The 22,153-nt window shown below is 41.0% G+C and overlaps 1 protein-coding gene across 1 annotated transcript in view; it reads left to right on the top strand.

Moving 5' to 3' along the window:
• The window catches only part of TSHZ2 (teashirt zinc finger homeobox 2), a 342,078-nt gene that overhangs the window by 137,696 nt on the left and 182,229 nt on the right, over positions 1 to 22,153 (top strand). The gene's annotated exons all lie outside the window — the stretch shown is intronic.

Raw genomic sequence — 22,153 nt, 5'->3', positions numbered from 1 at the left:
TTTTGGGTTTTGTGCCAGTGCCTCCCTCTGAGGCTGAAGGTGGATTTCCCTGGCTGAGTGGGGATTTGAACCTTGGCCTCCAAAGTGATAGTCTAACGCTCAAACCACTACATCACACAGGTTCTGCCTTACTGTAAACCTGTATAAATGCTACCACAGCCAACCTTAGAATCCAGAAGCCATATTAGCTGAAGGAGGTCCATTCAACTTCTGATCAGGTTGCAAGGAAAATGATGTTTCCACACCTCCAAAGCAGTGAATGAGGCTATGACAAGAAGGCTGTCTGCATGGGCCAAAAGACCAGTGTTCTCCCCAGCTTTGTGTTGTTCTATTTGGACCACACAGGCCAAAACCCTGGGGCCAAGATAAGGCCAGATCCTGTCACACCAGATGCAGATCCAGTGGGTCCAACCTGGTTCCAGGGTAAATGGGACTTTAATGTGGATCAAATTGCCCACCATTTGCTGTGGAGTTTCCTGGAAACGCCACAGAAAACCCTGGCAGATTAGACAGCTTCTGCATGGTCCTTGCTACCAACTTCGTTCTTTCAGTTAGTCTCAAAGGTGCTACAAAATCTCTCTACATACTGATTCTACAGACTAACATGGTTATATCTTTGAATTCTAGCACAAGATAAGTTACTGAAAACTTGGGGTTCGGCCATGCTTTCTGGTAATGGTCATGTGTTTATTTATTTATTTATTTATTTATTTACACTAGTAATCAAAATGATTTACATTCAGAAAATATATTCAGAAAATTAAAAACAAAATAAAAGAAGGCAAAAAACAAGAAAGGGGGGAAACAGCGATAGCTAAAACATAGTAGGGATCTGACTCCCTAATCTTAACTGCAAGGAAAATAAAAATTAAAATGCATTATGCATGTTTGCACGTGCATGTTTGTATAATTCTACTATTAGAGTTCTAGCTAAATAATCCTACTAAAATTAGTAATAACTATAACAACAAATTACTATATTGTTAGATTTCTTATTGCTCAAAAAAGTCCATAAATGTAATAGTTCAGAAAATCTTCAGTTGGCTTATCCTTTAGGATGCATGTTAATTTGGCAGTTTGAGTCAACTCTGCAACTTTAGCAATCCATTCTTCGGTCATCGGTGCTTCAGTTCATTTCCAAGTTTGAGCGTATAACAGTCCTGATGCTATTGTTGTGCATCAAAGAAGTAATCCAAATTTATTATCCGGTTCTTTATCCTTAATGTCGAAAAGAAACATTTCTGGTTACATTACGAAACTAGACAGACTAGATTTGGGACTAGACAAGATTAAAATTGTAATCTGCCTCGATCCTATAGGAGAGGTGGGATAATAATAATAATAATAATAATAATAATAATAATTATTATTACTATTATTATTATTATTATTATTATTATTATTATTATTATTATTATTATAACCCAGAATTCTCAAGGACCACTTCAGCACCTGAGGGAGTTGCTGCTTCTCCATGTGGTTACTCTGTAAAGAAGTCTTGATGTTTAGGAATAGGAAGTGACCACATCAGAGAGATTTTTTTAAAGTCAGCTTTTTTTCTGTTGCTAATATGAAATTTCACGACTATACATATAGCTCTTGGCAGACCCATTTATGAGCAGGAAGCTTTTAGTTGCAAAGGTAAACAGAGGAGTATAGATGAGCACTTTGTTTGCCTACATTTTTTTTTATTACAGGAAGGATATTATATGGTGGTTTTCATTGCTTTTATTTTATTGTATAATGGAATTTTCCTAGTAAGGTTGCTATTGTGAGCTTAGCCATGCACAGCTAGGGCTGAGTAAACAAATGTCTAGTTATCATAACCTAACTGTAATACAAAAATGTTATATGTGTGCATCAGATTGGCCTCTGTAGGATCACCCTGCTGCTGCTCTGCTTTACACATGCTTGGCATAATTTTTTTTTTAAAAAAATTGTCTATTTACATCTATAAACTGTGCACACATCTAAGCACCCTGTTTTCAGTTTGGTTCATGATGGCATGGACAGAGCTATTATGCAGATGAATTATATATGGCTAGGCTTTTGTGCATATTGTGCTGAATGTATATTGGGTGAGTTAGACTGCAACACATAGCCAACATAACCAATGGTGTGGGGTGCTGAGAGTTGCAGTTCAACAATATCTAGAGGGCCACACGTTAACGTTGTCCACTCCTACCACAGAACCTGAGTGGGTGCAATCCTATTCTCTCTGTGCATGTTCAGGTGAAGTGTCTGAGGATCCAGAGATTGGGGGCTACAGCTACCAAAGGCCAGAGGATCCTCACAGATATAGTCCAGCAAATTAGCTTTTCTAACCTCGTTTCAGCCCTTTTTCAAATTTTAGATGTCAGGCCAACCCAGGAGCATGAGGCATGCATAAATGGGCAGGGGAGGCATGAGTCTGATCCCTCTCACTATTCCTCAGCATCATTCCGAACTGTTCAGTACCAAAGGATGAGACATCAAGAAAGGAGAAGGCTTTCTTGGTGGCTGTTCCCAGGCTCTTTTCACACAGTTTGATGTCTGGGCCCTTCTTGCTGACTCCCATCTATAGTTCAGACCTTTTTACCTGGGTACATCTTTGGCATCTACATTATATTATTGTCTGGTAAAGTGCTGACATTTTCTTTTTACTAAAACATTTTTAATTTAATTTTAAAAATCTGTTGGTATCTTTTAATTACATTTGTTGTTACTTTATATTTAACACACTGAATATTATTTGCTTGTAGAAAGGCATAGTATAATATTAATGTATGTATGTATGCATGTATGTATGTATTAAATTTATGGATTGCCTACCCACACTCCTATTCTCTATGCAGTCTAAAGTGATCACATGCAATTTGTAAAATACACAAGAGGGCTTTACTTAAAATATGTGAGAAAGAGGAGAGAATACTAAAAATAGAAAAGAACGTTATGGAAAAAGGAAGCTTTGAGGAGAGGATGTGCAGCATGATTAGAGTAAGGTTTCTGAGAGGAAACTCCATGCATTAGGAAAACTTTGACTCAATGGATGGACTCATTTCAAGGAGGAAAATAATTCCCTTGAATAACCCAGAATGACAATACAAATCCAAAATTCTCAATAGTATATTAAAACCAGATCTGCCAGCTTCCTGCTTTGAGCAGGAAACAACGGCTATTTAGGGTTAATCTATATGGTAATTTCATTCTCCAGCATAATCACAATTTTTTATGTTATAGTACATGCACTAGTTAAATGAAAACAAAGGGCTGCTTCATTAGAAATTTTGAGGTGATGGTATATCCTCCCCAGAAGAAAAGCAAGTTCTAGAGGTAATGAAAACTGAGGAGCCTGGATGCTACCCAAGTAGCCAAATTGCTAGGGGAAAAAAAGGATGGAAATCAGTGTGGATCAGTTGATTTCTTATCCTAATTTTGTGTGTTCCAGGGATTCAGTTAGAACAGCGGAGAGAATTGTGTGGCCTGCTACATATTGTTGGACTGCAATTCCAAACAGCTTTGATTAGCATAGCCAGTGGTAATGGATGCTGGTAACTAGAGTCCAACAACATCTGGTGGGCCACATAGTTCCTATCCCTGAGTTAGAAAATTCATAGGACCCCTTCTGGACCCTGGAGTTTTTTAAACAGAGGCTGGATGACCATCTGTCGGGAATGCTTTAATTGTATATTTCTGCATGCTAGGGGGCTCTTGAGGTCTCTTCCAACTCTAGGATTGTATGATTCTATTATTGTTTTCCCCATTGGTCTAAAGTGACAAGTCACTGCCTTTTCGTTTCCTGCAATGTGCCAAACTCCAGGACTAACTCAAGAACCCCTCTCCTATTCACCCACGTGAGAGCACATAGTGCCCAAAGTGAAGCAAACAAATTTTGTCACAAGAGACAGAAAATCCCACAAACCCTTCTTGCTGTCATCAAAATACAAATACAACCTCCATCAATTAATGAACAGTATGTTGCCCTTTTATGACACCACTCTCGTTTCAATAGTAAGAACAGTGTCCCAAAACCTCACCAGCTTCACTGTCTGTCCACTTGCTATTTATCTACCTTTAAGATATCTTCTTGGCTGGAGCAAGGGTTACAGATGTGCTGTTGGGATCAGGTAACAGCCAAAGTAGGAGTGCTTGACTTGGTGAACATACTTTAGAACAGTGGTCCATGGACTGGTGCTGTTCCATGAGCTACCAACTGCGGGTCCCTAGAAAATTTGTAGAGAAAAATAAATAAATAATACTAATACTAATAATTTTATTTCTTACCTGCCTTTCCTCACAGCTGGAGTAGTAGTCAATGGGCACAAATATGATACTTGTCCCCAGCATGCTGTAGTGCAGAGCAAATAATCTGGATGTGTAAATTTAATAGGTTTAATGTGCTATTTAATAGGTGTAACATATAGCAATTTCCCCAACATGCCATGGTCCAGATGTATCAGACTTACAGCTACTCTGTTTCCCAGCCATCATGCCCCTATGGTGTCTGGAGATACCTGGAAGGCAGCTTGTTGGGATTGTCTAGTCTAGCTAAAGGAGGTCCAGCAGCACGTCTGTGACAGAACTCTGCTTGAGACTTCACTTCAGATTACTGTCAAATGAGCTTCCACAGAGTGCAGCCTCTTGTACATATAGTTTAAAAAAAAGAAGAAGAAGAAGGAAGATAAGAGGAAATGCATCACCAAAAAGAAACAGGTGCTAGTTTGCATAACTTCAGGATTTACACACATAGAGGCAAACTTTAAAATAATCAATACTTTAATCTATAAATAATCAATACCATTTCCTGTATTGCTATGTACTGTATATGTATTATCCTACTTGTGAGTATGTATTTTCCCTGGATAATGATTAACCTTCCATTTTGAAGCCAAGCCCTCCCTTCAGTCCATCTGCCTTGGTCCAGGCCTCGGAGGTTGAGAGGAATTGCTGGACCTCTTACCTTTTCCCATCACCACTCCCTTCTCCTTCTGTGTCATGTCATTTTAGATTGTAAGCCTGAGGGCAGGGAACCGTCTAACTAAAAAGATTGCATGTACAGCGCTGTGTAAATTTACAGCGCTTCATAAATAAATAAATAAATAAATAAATAAATAAATAAATAATAATAAAATACAAACATATATCCCAGGAGTCCTGAGCACTCCCACTATCTAACAATTAGAGATCTTGTATCTCTAGACTAGGGGTGTAAATTGGCACTAATTTTCTTCTTGAAACAAAAAGTAACTTTAACCATTTCCTTTCCACTGTGAGAAAGACTTTGAAAACCACACAGTTTTTGAAGCCTATTCAGAATACAGGATTTGTTATGTGCAAAATTTGCACATGGGTGTTTTGCACAGGAAAAAAACCCCAAACATTTTCTGTGCATGAAACAGCTTTTTGTGTACAGAAAGTTTCTCCACAGAAAAAAGCTTTCCTGCACAGAAAATGCTATTTTTACAGTGAAGCAACCATGTAAGAATCTTGCATGTAATTTAGCCACTGCAGAATTTTCTGTTCAGGAAACAGCTTTTTTCTATGCAAAAAATAAAATAAATAAAAATCAATGCAATCCTTATTTACAGTCAGTAGGCCCAGTGTGGCATGCTATAACTTAAAACCATATAAAACAGAAAGGTTACATAAAAGATAGAAATAGTTTACATAAAATTAAATGATCAGATTGGGTAACAACACTAGAGATTATTATTGATTATATCGTTATAGATCTAAGGTATATTGCCATTAGTCAGACCCCTTTTTGATAATTCATTCTCTCTAATTTTAATGGCTAAAGACAAAAAAAATGCAACAGATAGGGTAATGTTCATGCATTTGTCTTCTATGCTATAAAATAAAATAAAATGTAGAAATATTATTTGATGTGACAGAAAGCTGTTTAATAAGAAGAAAGTGCTGCTTTCTGTGCAAAATAATCATATGCAAATTTTGCACAGAATGACTCCTGATGTGCAAAGATTCTCATCAGTTTGAGGTTCTTCTCATCAGTTTTTCAATACATGAAGAACATGTTTTTCAATTCTTCTTCAAATATTTTCAAACAGTCTGACTGGTCAGTCTGTTTTTCAGGTGCAAATTACTTTCCCTTCATATGTTTAAATTGAACCGGCCACCCTTCAAAAGGACTGTCCTCTGTAAAGTAGATCATATGGATGCACCATGCAGCTTTGTTCATGTATTTTTCTATGAACTTCAAAATTTCATATTTTCTGTCATGAAATGCCTCCTTTAGTATGTTTCTTCATTCTCACTGATGCAATACTGGCACCCCAATATTTGCTAACTCTTCTTTTGTGGACACATAGACTATAAAATTATTTAGAAATCATTTAGAAATGAATTTTCCACAGAACAGTCCATATCCCACCCCCTTTTTTTCTTTGGCACCAGTATAAGACACTCTTACAGGAATGAAACAAGATTATGGTTTGTTGAGAGTAATGTCTCCAGACAGAATGTTGCTATTGCTTCAGGATTCAATTAGAATTATTTTTCTTGAATTAGTCAGTGTAGGGAAAACAAGGAATATTAAACGGAAATAAAATTAAAATGAGTTAAATCTGTTTTGCTGCACCTTGAAACTTTGGGCATTTAATTTGGTATGACTTCTAGAAATCTATTCTGCTTTTTATTATGTCTGTACAAGATCTCTATTATAGTTTTATCTCTCTATCTGCTTATAGTTAAGCCAGCTGGTTTCTGGATCATGGGCTGGTTATTGGCCTAAATGGCAGGATGAGCAACTCAAGTGTAGTTTCTGGGCAATCTTAGACAGTCAGCCAAAGAGCAATTAAAAACATCTGTGATGCATGTGTGTAAAGGTGCTGTATAGACCTAAAATAAAATTTTAAAAAATGGAGCATACTGAGGGCACAATACACAAAAATGTTATGGAACACTCATATTATGCTGCCCTGCTCTTTTGCACTAACAGAAGCTCCCTCCTCAAAGTCCAAGAAGTATCTAGATGACCCACAGGCTATGCAGAATGTTGTTGTTGTTGTGTGCCTTCAAGTCATTTCCGACTTATGGAAACTGTAAGGGCGTTATCATGGTGTTTTCTGGGGCTGAGAGTGTGTGACTCACCCAAAATAACTCAGTGTGTTTCGACAGCCAAGTGGGAAACTGAACCCTGATCTGTAGAGTTGTAGTCCCACTTTCAAACCACTACACTATACTGGCTCTCTTGCAGAATTCTAACAACTTGAGCTGGGATGGAAAAAGAAAGAAAAACTTTTGTGTAAGCCTTCCGTCTATAGGATAGTTCCAGAAGTGTTAGCTTGTCAGGTTCCACAACCCCTCTCCTGACACTCAAATAAAATTTTTGAACTCGTACACTACCACCAAGTCTGGTACTAGGTAACCAAGGCCAAAATCTTATGTACACTTGTATGAAAGTCCCATTGATCTCAACTTCCTTTAAATAGACCCATGTATGCCTGCACTATCAATATGTGGAGGAGAGCTGTTTTTGAGGTTTGTGGAGGGGACTTCCACATATGATTTATGTTTACAAAAGGCTTTGTGTGTTTTTGCTTTACTTTTAATGAGGCAGCAGATCACGTTTAACAGAAAGGACACTGTGGCTTGAAATATGGGATTGTGCCCATCAAAGTCGGCTTGGGTCTTTCCTTGGCTTATGATGAATACTGTTCTTTAATAGTGGCCTGGTGTTCATGAAAAACTTATTACAGAGGCAAAGAGGGAAGCCAAGAATGAAGAAATGGCTGAGTGGCACCAATCAATCACTCCTTTTAAAAGATGAACCAATCTTTCTTTTCTCTCCCCCCACCTTTCTTTTTTCCAAAGTAACACTTCATAAAAAGCCTTCCAACATAAATATGCAAAGCATTAGGGCAATTATATTTTGCGTGATCCTTCCAGTATTTCTGGTACACGAACTGGCTCGAATGGAGAGCGGAGAATGTGGGCAGTAAAACAGCAAATCTTACTTTAAAGGGTGGGGGGAAGAAGGTGGGGAGAGAGTGGCTGGAATTTAAGAGGGAAGTGCCTGTTAAATAGGAGCTGTAAAATGAGATTACACAGAATGTGTTCTAAATACAAACCTCCCTGTAAGTTTTATTCAGAGGCAGAAGTGTGTGACTGAGGAACAGCAAGAAGTGTTTAGATGGAGTTTAAAAATTTACTTCCAAGGACAAAGATTGTGCATATATCATACAATCCTGGAAGAAGGAAGAGCCCTCCCTCCAATCCATCTGCCTTGGTCCAGGCCTCAGAGGGAGAGAAGAACCATTGGACCTCATCCCCTTCCCCACCACCATTCCCTTCTCCTTTTGTTTCGTGTCTTTTAGATTGTAAGCCTGAGGGTAGGGAACTGTCTGATTAAAAATAATTATTGTAAGCCGCTCTGAGAGCCATTAGGGCTGAAGGGTGGGGTATAAATACCTAAATAAATAAATAAATACAAAACACACACACACACATGTTGTCCTGCTTTTTAAGCTTCTTATAAAATATTCCAGTTTTTCTCTCTCTTCCTTCCACTTTGTCCCTTTGTCCTCAGCTTATGTCTGAGTTCAAAGTGCAAAAGGAGTTTGTATTCAGTTAACTCAGCAGGGAGATGATGAAAGAGCAGAATCTTTCCTGTAGGTTCATGTAAAATCACCTGCAGCCTTTCCTAGTTTATCTATTCTTCTTCATTTTGTCATCTTGTTGTTGTGTTCCTTCAAGCCACTTCTGATTTATGGGGACCCTAAGAGTCACAGTCCAATATTCAAGCCACTACACCATGTTGGCTCTCTATACAGTTGGCCCTCCTTATCTACGGATTTTTTTCCTCCATGGATTCAAACATTCATGGCTTGAAAATGTTTTAAAAACATATAAATTCCAAATGGTAAAGCTTGATTTTGCCATTTTATATAAGGGACACCAATTCACTGTGCCATTGTATTTAATAGGACGTGAACATCCACAGATTTTGGGATCCACAGGGGGTCCTGGAACCAAATGCCAGAGGATACCAGGAGCTCACTGTATCTTCACGACACTCTAATGTTGCTTGGTCATAGGTGTCCCAGTTTTCATCTGTGAAATGTTGGGGGGGTATGGCATACACATATATGCAAACGTGGTAGGTGAGATGTTCACAGAAGAGTATATTCATCTGAAAATATCACCTGCCATGTTTAGAATAATGGAGCTCAGATGACATGTTGCACATGGCCATTTGCACAACCACTGCCACACACAACCATGTAAACCCTATCCAGGCATTCTGCAGTGGAGCTGAAATCACCTTGCAAGGACCCAGACCATTCCCATTAGCTCTTTCTGCATGTAGAGAGTGATAATCTGAAGATGAAAGGCTCAGCTATGCAGGGAGACTCTCCATTTGTTGGAAGCTCTGTTTTCAGGATTGCCTCCACACACAGATGGAGATATCTTCTTCAGATTATCAGCCTCTTCGTGACAAAAAATGACAGGGGGACTTGTGAGCAGGCAATAAAAATATTTTAGTCCATTTAGTGGTGTATATTATTTTGCAGGTGACAATCTGAGACAAATCCCTTTTTTCTTTACAGCTCTCCACAACTTTCTCCTACTATGGCTGCATCTACACTGCAGAATTAATGCACTTTGACACTGCTTTAACTGCTATGGCTCAATGTTATGGAATTATGGGATTTGTAGTTTTGTGAGATATTTAGTTTTCTTTGTCAGAGAGCTCTGTGATGCCATAACAAACTACAGATCCCAAGATTCCACAGGATGGAGCCTGTTAAAGTGGTGTCAGACTGCATTAATTCTGCAGTGTGGCAGCAGCCCCTGAGGCTTTGCCTTCCCCATTCTCTCAGGATGTATCACCCCATCATAACCACCTCTGCATTCCTTATTGATTCTTTATTGTAAACCTTTCCTTTACTCCTGTAACTCCATTACATAACCTCAAGTGTAACTTTTAAAACAACAGGGCAATGACAACATGGATAGGGAGGGTAATGACTTAGCTGATGCCCATTATGTCCAAGAAACTCTGTCCCCCAATTTCTGATACTGTTTCCCTTTTTAATAATAGCTTATGTTAAAAAAGCAACAGCCACAGGAAGGAAAAGATGGCAGTTGAAATTGATGTGTATGTTCAGAGCTTTCACAAGAGAGTACAAAAGCAGGAAGCCCACTTGGAATACTGTGGGAGGGAGGGGTTTGGAGAGCATTCCTTTCATTGTTATGAACATCTGTCATTCAAATCCTGGAGCAAGGTAGAAACTGGGGTCACATCTGGGCTAAGTGATCTGCTGTGAGTTTTATTTGTGTATTTTATTAGCAGTACTATCTTCCGTTCCAGATAAAATGGGTGCTTCTGGGTGGCAATTCTCAATGGAATTATGGGGGAGGCTCCTTTTCACACACCATTCTTCCTGTCCAGATGTCACAGACACTGTAGCTGCAATGGAAAAAAGGAGTACCTATCACACTACACAATTATAGTTTTAAGATTCCATTTTAACTGTCATGGCTATGTTCTGTGGATCCCTGAGATATTTAATTTGGTGAGGCAACAGAGTTCTCTAGCTGAGAATACTAAATAACCTCACCATCAAGTGCCGATCCCAGGATTCTGTAGGATGTTGCCATATCAGTTGGAGTGGAACCATTGTGAGATAATTGTCTAGTGTGAAAAGGCCCCAGAAACAAACTGCTGCTAGGTTAAATGTGGCCATTCATTTGATGTAATACTTTGTGAGCACGCAAAGTATGGACATAATCCTGAAGAGCAGAACAACCCAAGATATTTTGCTGCCTGAAGTGGGACAGCAAATAGGAACCCTATCCATGCACCCACCAAAGTCCAAGGGTGCATGGTACTTAAAAGCAGAATTTGGAAAAGTTACTTTCCAGAGTTCTTCAAAGCCACCCCAATGTACTGGGTTGATGGTCTAGAGTACAGCCAATTTCATATTCTCAAGACAAGACCCAAGAATGTAATTCTTCCTGAGCCTTACATATCCTTCTTCTTTGTTCTGGAAATTACCAGTCCATTTGGTGGCATCTAGATCATCATAAGGACCCTGGTGAACAGCAGCTGTGATGAAGGACTGTGGCCATGTCTGCACTGAGGAAAATAAATGTTCCTGCTCTGTTCCCACACTCCAAGACAATTCTCAAGAGTAAAAAGAGTCCATGTTTGCACTGAATCAGGCCAGAAACTCTGGAGAATCCCCAGAGTGTGCTGCCACTACCCCAGTGCAAAGATGGGGAGGAGGAGCTTTGGTGGGCAGGTGGAAGAGGTCAGGAGGCACCTTCAGCTGGATGAACAAGTGACTTCTTCACCTAGCAATTCTAATTCTCACCACAGCACTGTCACATTCATGTTCTTGCAGTTCCTCCAGAGCATACTGCATTTTAATGGAACTGGGTCAAGGCAGGAGGGGAGAGTGTACAGACAGTGCTGCGGTATTGACCCATTGTGGGTGCCGGTTGTGCAGGCAGCTCATCTGCACTGCAGATCCAGAATCCCTGATGGAAAGCCAGGTTTTCCCATCAGTGCGGAAAGAGCCTGCTTCAGCCAGCTGAAGGGACATGAGCTAATTTTGATTTTGCCTTAAATTGTATTGCTGTGTCTTGCTTAACATCTTCATGCAATCAGTAAACCGTTCTCTTGGAGTATCTGTGCTACTGTTTCATTTTGACCTACACTCAAGCCAAAGATGGCTTGAGACTGATCAGGTTCCTGGAATTGCTACACTGGGTGTTGTCAACATACTGAAGACACCGGCTTCTGAAGCCTGGGACAGAGCTTGGAAAAGTTACTTTTTAGGTTGAAACTTTTTTGGATTACAATGCCCATCAGAAGGTAGCCAGCATGATAATTAGAGATGGCCACATGTTGGCTGAGGAATTCTATGAACCAAAAAAGTGACTTTTGTGAGCTCTGGGCACAGAGAACCTCACTGAGGGACTTTCATTCTGAGTAAGGAGAAAGGTGTTAACTTGTTTTAGCTGTAAAGAGCAGGCATTTTCTGAAATTTCCACCATCTCAGCCCCCCAACACAGAAACCTCTATGTCCTGTGACCTACTGTAATTGGGAATGGTATCCCTGAGGTAATTCAGCTGGCAATGCATTCATGTAAAAACTTTGATCAGCAACTGAAAAAAATAAAATAAAGTAAGCTTCATTCTTGAAATTCAGCCAAGGGAGATATCCCCCCCCCCCTCACCTCTATACCAGCCACGTGTGCTCCTTTTTTAGCCCAAGCAACTGGGACTGTGTGGAAATTGGAAGCTCTTTCTCCTTAGCAAAGACACTGTGGGTTAGTCATGAAAAAGCATAATGGCTTTCATTCAAAGGTGCCATATGGCTCCTTATAAGATTTCTGCACAGCAATTGCTGTAGCAGTAACTAAACAAATGACACTGTAGCACAATATAATGCCTGTCAAGAGCGGTGATAAAAGAATGTTTTATTCCTCTTCTCTCTGTGTTTTTTTCTTCTTTTTCTTTCACTGCTTCTTACTTAGTGCTTATGTAGAGGATAGAATTGATAGGACACCCAGGGTGACTGCTCTTGGTTCACAAAGAGGCCTGTCAGAGAGCTGGCTCAAGTGTTACCTTTATCAGCTCATTTAACTATACTTGGAAAGTGGCACCAAAGATATCCAGACAATATTTTGGCCCTCCAGCCTTAAGAACAGTCACAGAACCAGGTAGGGCCGACAGCACCAGGTTGCAGTGTATCTCCATCTTCAATTGCAGGGGAAGGAAACCTCCAGTGCACAAAGCTCAACCTGTCCATGTTGTTGCTGTTGCTGTTGTTAACTGCCTTTAGGTCCTGCAAATTCAGGCCTATGACCTCCCTGACTGAATCTCCCCATGTGGCATATGGTCTTCCTCTTTTTCGACTACCTTCTACCTTTCCTAGCATTGTTGAAGATTATCACACTAATGATTACTGTGGGGTAAGTGCTAGTAAATTGCATCTAAATAATTGAGGAATTGCCTGTGTGTGAAAGCCTGGCACGCTTCCTAAACATCAGAGAATCGTTGGCTCCCCTCCAGCATCACTGAATCATTCAGGGAGAGGGAATGTCCTCTGAACACAACGTTTCCATTCAGAGGAAATCCCCTCTCCCCAAACAATTCAGTGACACTGCTGGAGGGGAGCCGACAATTCCCTGACATTGTGGAAGCATGTTAGGCTTTCACACACATATGCTTCCTCAATGTTTTAAAGGCAATTTATCAGTGCTTAAGCACTGTTCTGATAATGTTTATTGTCTTTTCTAATGAGTCATGTTTTCTCATGATGTCACCAAAGTATGACAGCCTCAATTTGATAATCTTGGCTTCCAGGGAGAGTTCAGGCTTGATCTGTTCAAGGACTCATTTATTCGTCTTTTTGGCTATCTATGGTATCCTTGAACTCTTCTCCAGAACCACATCTCAAATGAGTTAATTTTCTTCTGATCTGCTTTTTTGCTGTCCATCTCTCACATCTGTACATGGTGAAGGGGAATACAATGACTTGAATGATCCTCACTTTAGTGCTCAGTTGTATATCTTTACTCTTTAGGATCCTGTCTAGTTCTTTCATAGATGCCCTTCTCGTTCCCAATTTTCTTCTGATTTCTTGGCTGCAGTCTCCATTCTGTTCAATGTTTGATCCAAGGTATGGGAACTCTTTAACTATTTTAATTTCTTCATTGTCTAGGTTGAATTTATGTAGATTCTCTGTGGTCATTATTTTCATACAGGATACATAATGACTTGGCCAGAAGCAAACAACCAGTGTTGTTGACTATGACTCTGAACACCAGGGTCTGAATCCTTGTTCAGTCATAGAAAACTCACTGGGTGATCTCAGGCAAATCACACTCTCTCAGCCTCAGAGGAAAGCAAAGGCAAAACCCTTCTGAACAAATCTTGCAAAGTAAACCCCAGGATAGGGGTCTTCATAAGTCTCTCCATAAGTCAGAAATGATTTAAAGACACACAAGAACAATCTGATGGCTCTGCTATCAGTGGGGAACTCAATCCACTCTAAGTTTCAGCCTGAATTTTAAAGGAACTTTCCGAGATGCTTGCCCTCTTTTGACAACATTACTCAGCATTTTGGAAAGTGCTACAGTTGGCCCTTCTTATACATAGACTTTTTATACACAGATTCAAGCCTCCACGATTTGAAAATGTTCCAAAAAAGTATAAATTTCAAATAACAAGCCTTGATTTTCCATTTTTTTTATAAGGGACACCATTTTGCTATGTCATAATTTAATGGGACTTGAGCATACATGAATTTTGTTATAAACGGGGGCTCTTGGAACCAAACCGGAGCATATAACAAGGGTCCACTGTATTCAAATTTGGACTAAAAGCCAGATGTGATTCCCAACCTGACTGATATGGGAGCCATGAGCCATCACCAGATTTGATTATAAAAGAGCTGGACAATGCCCCTCCTTAGAATTCTGCCCCCTTAAATCTCTGCCTGCTTCACAGCGAGAACCTCCTGCCCCTCCTAGTTAACATTCCCATCTGTGAAGGAAAGATGCAGATGGGGAAATCTGTGTAAATCACAGGCATAGCATCAGCATTCCTCCACCTCCTTGTGATCCTTGGCCATACCTGGCAGGTAGCCAACTTGGGTCGCAGCCTGAGAGAAATGCAGCATATAAAGTAAATAAATAATAGAGGTTCAGAAGGCAGAGGTTTGGGGATAGTGTAGAAGCCCTTTGGTTTACCCATTTGTATGCTCTCAAAGCTGTGGGAAAGAAGCCCTGTGCTACAAACCACAAAAAAATTCAGGCTCCAACTGCAGTTCAGTTTTCAGAACATCCTCTGATTAATTTGTGAATCTGAGTCCAAAAGTTTTTCTCTCTTTCACAAGTGGTCCTACTTCTGATTGTTACAGCCTCACTTGCTGCTGGGTGTTGGCTGGAAACATCCTCCTCCTTGTGCCTTGATAGGCAGCTGAACAGACTTCTTTCATTGTGCCTGTTAAGGTGAGGTGTGCAGCATTTATATAGTTTTACATTAAGACTGTATGAAGCAGTTACAGTTCCCGCAACTGTAAGTTACAAATCTGTAACTGCAATATGGAATGTCAGCCATTATTGTTTGTACTTTAGCTCCCACAATTCCCAACCAGCAAGGCAATGGCCATGAAAGCTGTGGGATTCTGGAAGTTGCATGCCCTCAAAGCTAACCTTTCCAAACGCTGTTCTAGGGAGCCCCTTCTGCTTCTCTCCTTCTCCTCCTTTCTTCCATCAACCAGCCCCATTTAAATGTCTGAGGAAACCAGAATATTTAAGCTTCCCAGGCTTTATCCTTTGCCAGCCAGTAATCCCACTGAGGTTAGGCTACCAGACAAAGATCAGATCCAGTATTTCTCAGCAGTCCAGCAGTAACATTTTTAGGTAAACAAAGATTGCCATATGCATGCTCTGTTGGTAATCCTTGCAGCAACTTTGCAACCTGGGTCTTATTATCCCCATTATGAAGATGGATAGCTGCCTACGGATACTTAGGCTGATTCTGCATTGCAGAAATAATGCAGTTTGACACTACTTTAACTGCCATGGCTCCATGCTATGCAATCCTGGGATTTGTAGTTTGTTGTGGTACCAGAGCTCACTAATACAGAAAGCTACATGTCTCACGACACTACAAATCCCAAAATTCCATAGAATGGAGCCAAGGCAGTTAAAGCCGTTTCAAACTGCATTTTTTCTGCAGTGCAGATTCACACAGAATTAATTTATGATAGTGGTGAAATTTGAATCCAAGACTTCCTGATTGGTAGTAGTACAAACTATCCAAATAGTCTACCATTCTCTGCTCTGATAGGGCATGATGCTCTAGCCACTGGCTTCCCTGATTGGGGATTTGTGGAAGTTATAGTTCAAAAAAGGAAAATTTTCAAGGTCTGTTCCTCAGTCAGTGACATAGATCTTTTTCTGTTGACTGCTGCCTAAGCCTTTTAATTTATAAATGAAAATTATGAATCACATCTTCCAGATGCAGTGAAACTGTGATTCATAGTATTCTTCACCAAGGGCTGTGCTGGCTAGGGCTGCTGTAAGCAAGCAATATTTTAAGGCCACACAGTTCTATTTTAACTAGAGATTATGGGAATCATAGCTGGAATCTCCTGTGTGGATTCTTTATTTTAACAGGAATTTATGAGAATTAAAACTGGAATCTCATGCATGCAAAGCATGTGCTCTACCACAGAACAGCCCACACTCTTACCTGGTCAGAAACTCTGATCTCATAGTAGTATGCTATACCAGAAAACCTTTGATTATTTTTTTTTTGAAGAATCTAAAATTTGTTGAACATCTGGCTGCCTTTATTTAGTGTGAGAAGTGGAAAGACAAGAAAGAATCAAATGTCTTAAGTTTTCCTGAGTGGTTACATAGCGGCCATTGATACTCACTACAGACAAGGAGGGAATAAATACTCTCTGTGTTTCTTTTGCTGTTGAACACATTTAATAGCTGCTTTTTATGTTACTAACTGTACATTGAAATTATGTTAAAAACATTATGTGTCTGACGTGATCAGAGGAAGGGATTCTGCCAGCCTTACCAACTCTGACAACATTTTTAAATGGAAATCTGGCATGTCTACCACAGGAGCTGGGATTGTGTGGCCCTCCAAATGTTGAAAAACTTCAACTCCCAACATTCCATCACTTTTGTCAATGCTGGCAATGGCTGTTGGAAGTTGCAATAGGCATGTGGAGGACCACATGATTCAATTTTATGAAATGGAATATGGCCCAGATAATTCAAGCCACCGAAACAGAATCAACTTTAGTTCTAACTAAAATCTGTCGACAAGTATGGGAAACAAAACAATGGCCCACAGATTGGAAACACTCAATATACATTCCAGTCCCTAAGAAAGGGAACAGCAGGAATTGCAGTAACCACATGACCATTGTATTAATTTCCCATGCAAGTAAAGGGATGTTCAAAATTCTAAAACAAAGACTTACAATATATGGAGTGAGAAAATGCCCACTGTCCAAGCTGGGTTCAGGAAAGAAACAGGCATTATAGGTCATATTGCAAAAGTATATTGGATAATGAAGCACACCAGGGAATTTGAGAAGAAAATCAGCCTGTGCTTTATAGATTATAGCAAAGCCTTTAATTTGTAGACCATGAAAAACTATGAGTCACTCTTAAATAAGTGAATGTGCCACAACATTGGATTGTCCTGATGTGTAGCCTGTACTCAGGATAAGAGGCAATCATTCAGAACAGTATATGAAGAGACAGAATGGTTTCCAATGGGCAAGGGGGGCCAGTCAAGTCTGCATGGCCCATTTTATCACAGTATCTGTTTAACTTGTACACTAGGCATGTCTCAGGTAAAGCAAGATTAACTTGGAGGGGAGGAAGGAACAATTTAAAATATGCAGATGACACCATAATGTTGTTGTTGTTTTGTGCCTTCAAGTCATTCCGGCTGCCTCAAACCCAGCCCAAATGTCCCTTAGCCTGGTCTTTAAAAAAATGGCTGTTTGCAGCTGAGTTTCCCAGAAACTCTGTCGCAACAGCCAGTAGATCTACTTGCCCCCTTAACTCCTGCCATTCTACTTGCAGGCCCTAGTTGTGACCTGTGATGTCGGAAGGGGAAATGTGGCCATGTGGATGAAGCCAGGAACATTTCCACCCTTATAGGCCATGGCAAGTGGTTACATGTAAAACGGCAGCATCAATGAAAGGTGAGGGTGAAACAGCAGTGGTGGCTCCACAGCATGGTAGCGGGTGGGCGTGCCTACACCTGCCTGTCACCTTGATGTACCAGGTGGGTGCCATGGATGGGAATGGGCTGGATCCATGGGCTGGATATGATGGTGTACGCCCATCATACTGTGCCTAAGCGTTCAGTGCCAAAGACTGGAAATGAGTTGCCAAGTCCATGTCAACTTGATGGCAGTTAACAACAACAACAACTAGGTAATTTGTAATGTGTCTTCCACCAAAAAAAAATGAAGCCAAAGATATGGAACAGTGGGGGAAAGTATATTTTATGGACTGGAAGAAGTGAAGGCTCTGATCATGACACTCCACTATATAGCTGTTTCCCCAGTCAGCATGCAACAATACAGGTAGTTGTTTTTGGTTCAGTTCTAGCAGGTATTTCATAAACCTAGTGCATCTTAATGTGCCATTCCAGACCAATCCAGATCAAAGTACTTTGCATCACACACAAAAAAAGATCTTGTGATATATTGGCCTGTTACAGACAGGCCAAAATAAAGCTGCTTCGAGTCACTTTGGAGGTAGGGGCGGGGTACAGACCGCCGCCAGTAGGTCCGTGGGGGAGCCGGAACCTTCAGACGGCCCGACTCCCACGCAGACCGAAAAAGAAGCTCCAAAATGGAGCTTCTTTTCAAGTCGCGTTTGCGACGTAGCGAGGCGCCAGGGGCGCGCTCGCTACGTCACAAGCGGCACGACGCGTACAGACGCTCAGCGTCCGATACGCAAAGATGGCGCCGGCCATGTAGAAGGGTCGGCACCATCTTGTACGGACGGAGTCCGTACTAGGCACAGGGGCGTCTATAAGAGACGCCCCTTTTTAAAAATGAGACGTCCTCCGGACGTCCCAAAGGGCTGTATAGAAAGCCCCTTGGTATTTCAAAGATGCATGCGTCTTAAGATTCCAAAAGCCGCACCAAAGGTACACTCCAGTCCTAAGGACTGCAGTGCAGCTTTGGTGTGGTTTTTGGACTCTTAGGACGCATGCATCATTGAAATACCATACCTCCAAAGTGACTCGAAGCAGCTTTATTATGGCCTGTCTGTAACAGGCCATTGTTTCTGGGAAAATACGTTTTCCTCCCAGTTGGTGTAAGAATTGTAGCTGAGTTCAGAGGCAACCAGCAATGGGTGACCAGTGGGGGTAGAGGTGGGATGGTTCAAATGACATCATTGTCCCTGCAAATCAAAACATTATGGTGCTTTGATCCTGAGAGCCCTGGCTCAAGTATACCATTTGCCCTCCAGTCTTGTAAAGTAGCATTAACAACCTGAACACTGAACATTTTAAATGTTGATGATCATGAGTCATAGAAGAAATGCAGCAGCCCTTGAGCGCCTAATCTGTATTGTGCATTTGCTGATGAAATAACAGGTTTTCTGTCTGCCTATGTCTTTTCCCCCCATGGAGTCATCAAAAGCTTCTGCTAGGCCTGTAATATATATTCGCTTTCTGAATTGCACCTTATATATTTACGCCTGCATTATGCTCTTGTTTGGAATCACACTCAAGGGAAATTCAGTTTAGATATAGTCCTCTGGTTTTTTTGTTTTGTTTTTAAATGAAGCCTGCAGTGATTCCATATGCTGTCCCTTTTACTTTCCATTTCTTAGACAAATCGTTCCACATATTCTGTATCCACTTCCCAGCACTCAGTTCTCTCTTCTTTTCCCTCTCTCTCCCTCTCTCTCATTCTCTCTTTCTCTCTCTCACTCAATGCATGGAGGCAGCTCATCTGAAGAGTTAACCATTCGGAATCATTTAATATTTATGCTGCTCTCGTGCTGCTCAGCGGTTCCTTTATGCAGGATTGCATATTAGATAAGATCATAGATCCACTCTGAGCCAAATGCCGTAGCCCTACTGAGGTCTGACTGTACTTCAGATGTCAAAAAAATATGAATAGGTGGTCTTAATGCTCTCCTCTGGTGTTATATCTGTCTATAGAGAATATAGCTTACAACAGATTAGAAGCAATAGAAGACTTGACATATACTGAAAAAGCAGGAAGAATGATGCTTGTTGACATTATCGGCTAAACCTGTAGGGGAAATTTCTTTCTTTCCCTTTTTTAAAAAAATATTTGCTTATTTGTTCACCTCTACTTCCCTCTTTCTACATTTACTTGTAATTTATCTTTCCAAACTAGTTTTTTTGTTTATCCAGCCATTTTAAATGACTCAGTGGATACTTTGTATGGGCCAAATCATCATAGTATCTGAGCATCTTACAAGTCTGCCTGACCTTCTGTTTCTTATTAAATATTTATTTGCCACTACAGCTGTGATTCACTTGCTTAAAGGTGGCATAATCTCACTTCTTAACAGCTGATGGCAACTGGCTACCACAGCATTTGTGTGATTATAGACTGAGGCACAATGTATGGCTGGCTGGAGGATTGTAGGAGCTGTGGACCAAAACCTTAATATTTCCAATAGAAACTCAGGCCCCATTCCCCCTGCCTTATAATGCGGATCAGGACGTGAATCATGGGTGCATCGTTCCCATTTGAGCACGCATTCGATCCGCATTGCTCCGATATCGTTCCCATTGGAATTCAAATCTGACTCTCATGTGATCGAAGTATCCTGAAAAAACCTGAATCAGTGGTTGATAAAGCGGTTTAATTTAACAGCACATTTTTAGTGAGCTTTCCTGTGCCTCCTGAGTCTGATTCGGGGCAAATGAATGGGAACGAAAGAGTGTCTGATCCGGGAACTTGGGGATGGGAGGAGCAGCGCTCAAGGGGCTGGCCTGGGGGTGTCACCCGCTTGTTCTCTTTCCTGCATTACCGGGGCCATTTTCTTCCGTATGCATAGCCTTACCCCCAGTGGATTGGGAAGCAGGGTAAGGCAATCGTGCTACATTGAGCTACAAATGCACTAAGCACATTACTCCCCCTGCAACCTCCTCTCTGCTCCACATTCATAGACCAATGTGTGAGGAGAGCCATTGAGCACCATTTTAAACTATTATTTTTCATTTATTATTATTATTATTATTATTATTTTGCCTCTGCCTGAGCGCCTGAGCAGCAGATGGGCTTTGCATTACATGCCTGCTTGATCACGCCCCAAACAGCCCAGGGAGTAATGGGGGAGGCAAAGGGATTTGGGGGAATAGAGGCTCCTCTTCTCCCTTTCCCAGAGGGAGTCTGAGGAGACACAGAAGGGCCTGGACACAAAGGGATTTGGGGCAAATAGAGGCTCCTTTCCTTCTTTCTTTCCCAGAGGGGAAAAGCGCCTAAGCAACTGATTGGCTGTGCCGTCAAGTACTTAGGTGCTTGATTGACAGCAGCTTTAGAAAAGAAGAGGTCCTGGAAGGGCAATGGGAACGGGGAGCAAAATAACCCACTTCAAATTACCACAGGGAAAATACCAATGGGAAGGAAAACAGGGGTAAAAAAAAAAACCCAGGTCTGTTTGCACCCATTTTGAATAGGAACGATGGGTCAGATTAAATTATGACTCAGGGAAAAAATCTGAGTCAGAATCGCAGTGAAATAAGTCGCTTTTTTTGCCCAGTGGGAATGGGGCCTCAGTGTGTTAAGCAAAATGGTAGCTTCTGTGTGTGAAATTGACCGGTGTCACTATGTGTTCTCTGTGACCTCATAGAGTTGGAAGAAACCAGAAAGACACAGTCCCAACAAATGACCATCCAGCCTCTTTTTAAATACCTCCAAATAAGGTTACACCACCACATTCCAAGGCAGTGGGCCATCAAGTCCAATTCCCTGCCATGCAGGAACACATAATCAAAGCCCCACCCCCCACCCCCCAAAAAATAGCCATTCAGCCCCTGCTTGAAATCTTTTTAAAAAAAGGAAACTCCACCACTCTGAGTTTTCTACTCTCAAACATCTCTTACTGCCAAGAAGTTCTTCGTAATGTTGAGGTGGAATCTCTTTTCCTGTAGTTTGAATTGATTGCTCCAGGTCCTATTCTCTGAAGCACCAAAAAGCAAGCTTGCTCCATCCTCAATATGAAATCCTTTCAAATACTTAAACAGGGCTATCATGTCACCTCTTAACCTTCTCTTCTCCAGGCTGAACATACCCAGCCCCCTAAGTTGCTCCTCATGGGGCATGGTTTCCAGACCCTTCAACATTTCGGTTGCCCCCCTTTGGACACACTCCAGCTTCTAAACATCCTTTTTGAAAGGTGGTGCCCAGAACTTGATGCAGTATTCCAGATGAGGCCTGACCAAAGCAGAATAGAATGGTACTATTACTTCCCTAGATCTAGATATTATACTCCTATTTATGCAGCCTAGAATCATATTGGCTTTTTTTAGCAGCTGCATCACATTGCTGACTCATATTCAGTTTGTGGTCTATTAAGATTCCTAGGCCTGTTACAGACAGCCAAAATAAAGCTGCTTCTAGTCACAGTGGAGGTATGGTGTTTCAATGAT

The sequence above is a fragment of the Sceloporus undulatus genome, chromosome 4, assembly GCF_019175285.1.
Source record: "Sceloporus undulatus isolate JIND9_A2432 ecotype Alabama chromosome 4, SceUnd_v1.1, whole genome shotgun sequence".
Taxonomy (NCBI): domain Eukaryota; kingdom Metazoa; phylum Chordata; class Lepidosauria; order Squamata; family Phrynosomatidae; genus Sceloporus; species Sceloporus undulatus.
This window is presented reverse-complemented; position numbering and strand designations above follow the sequence as displayed.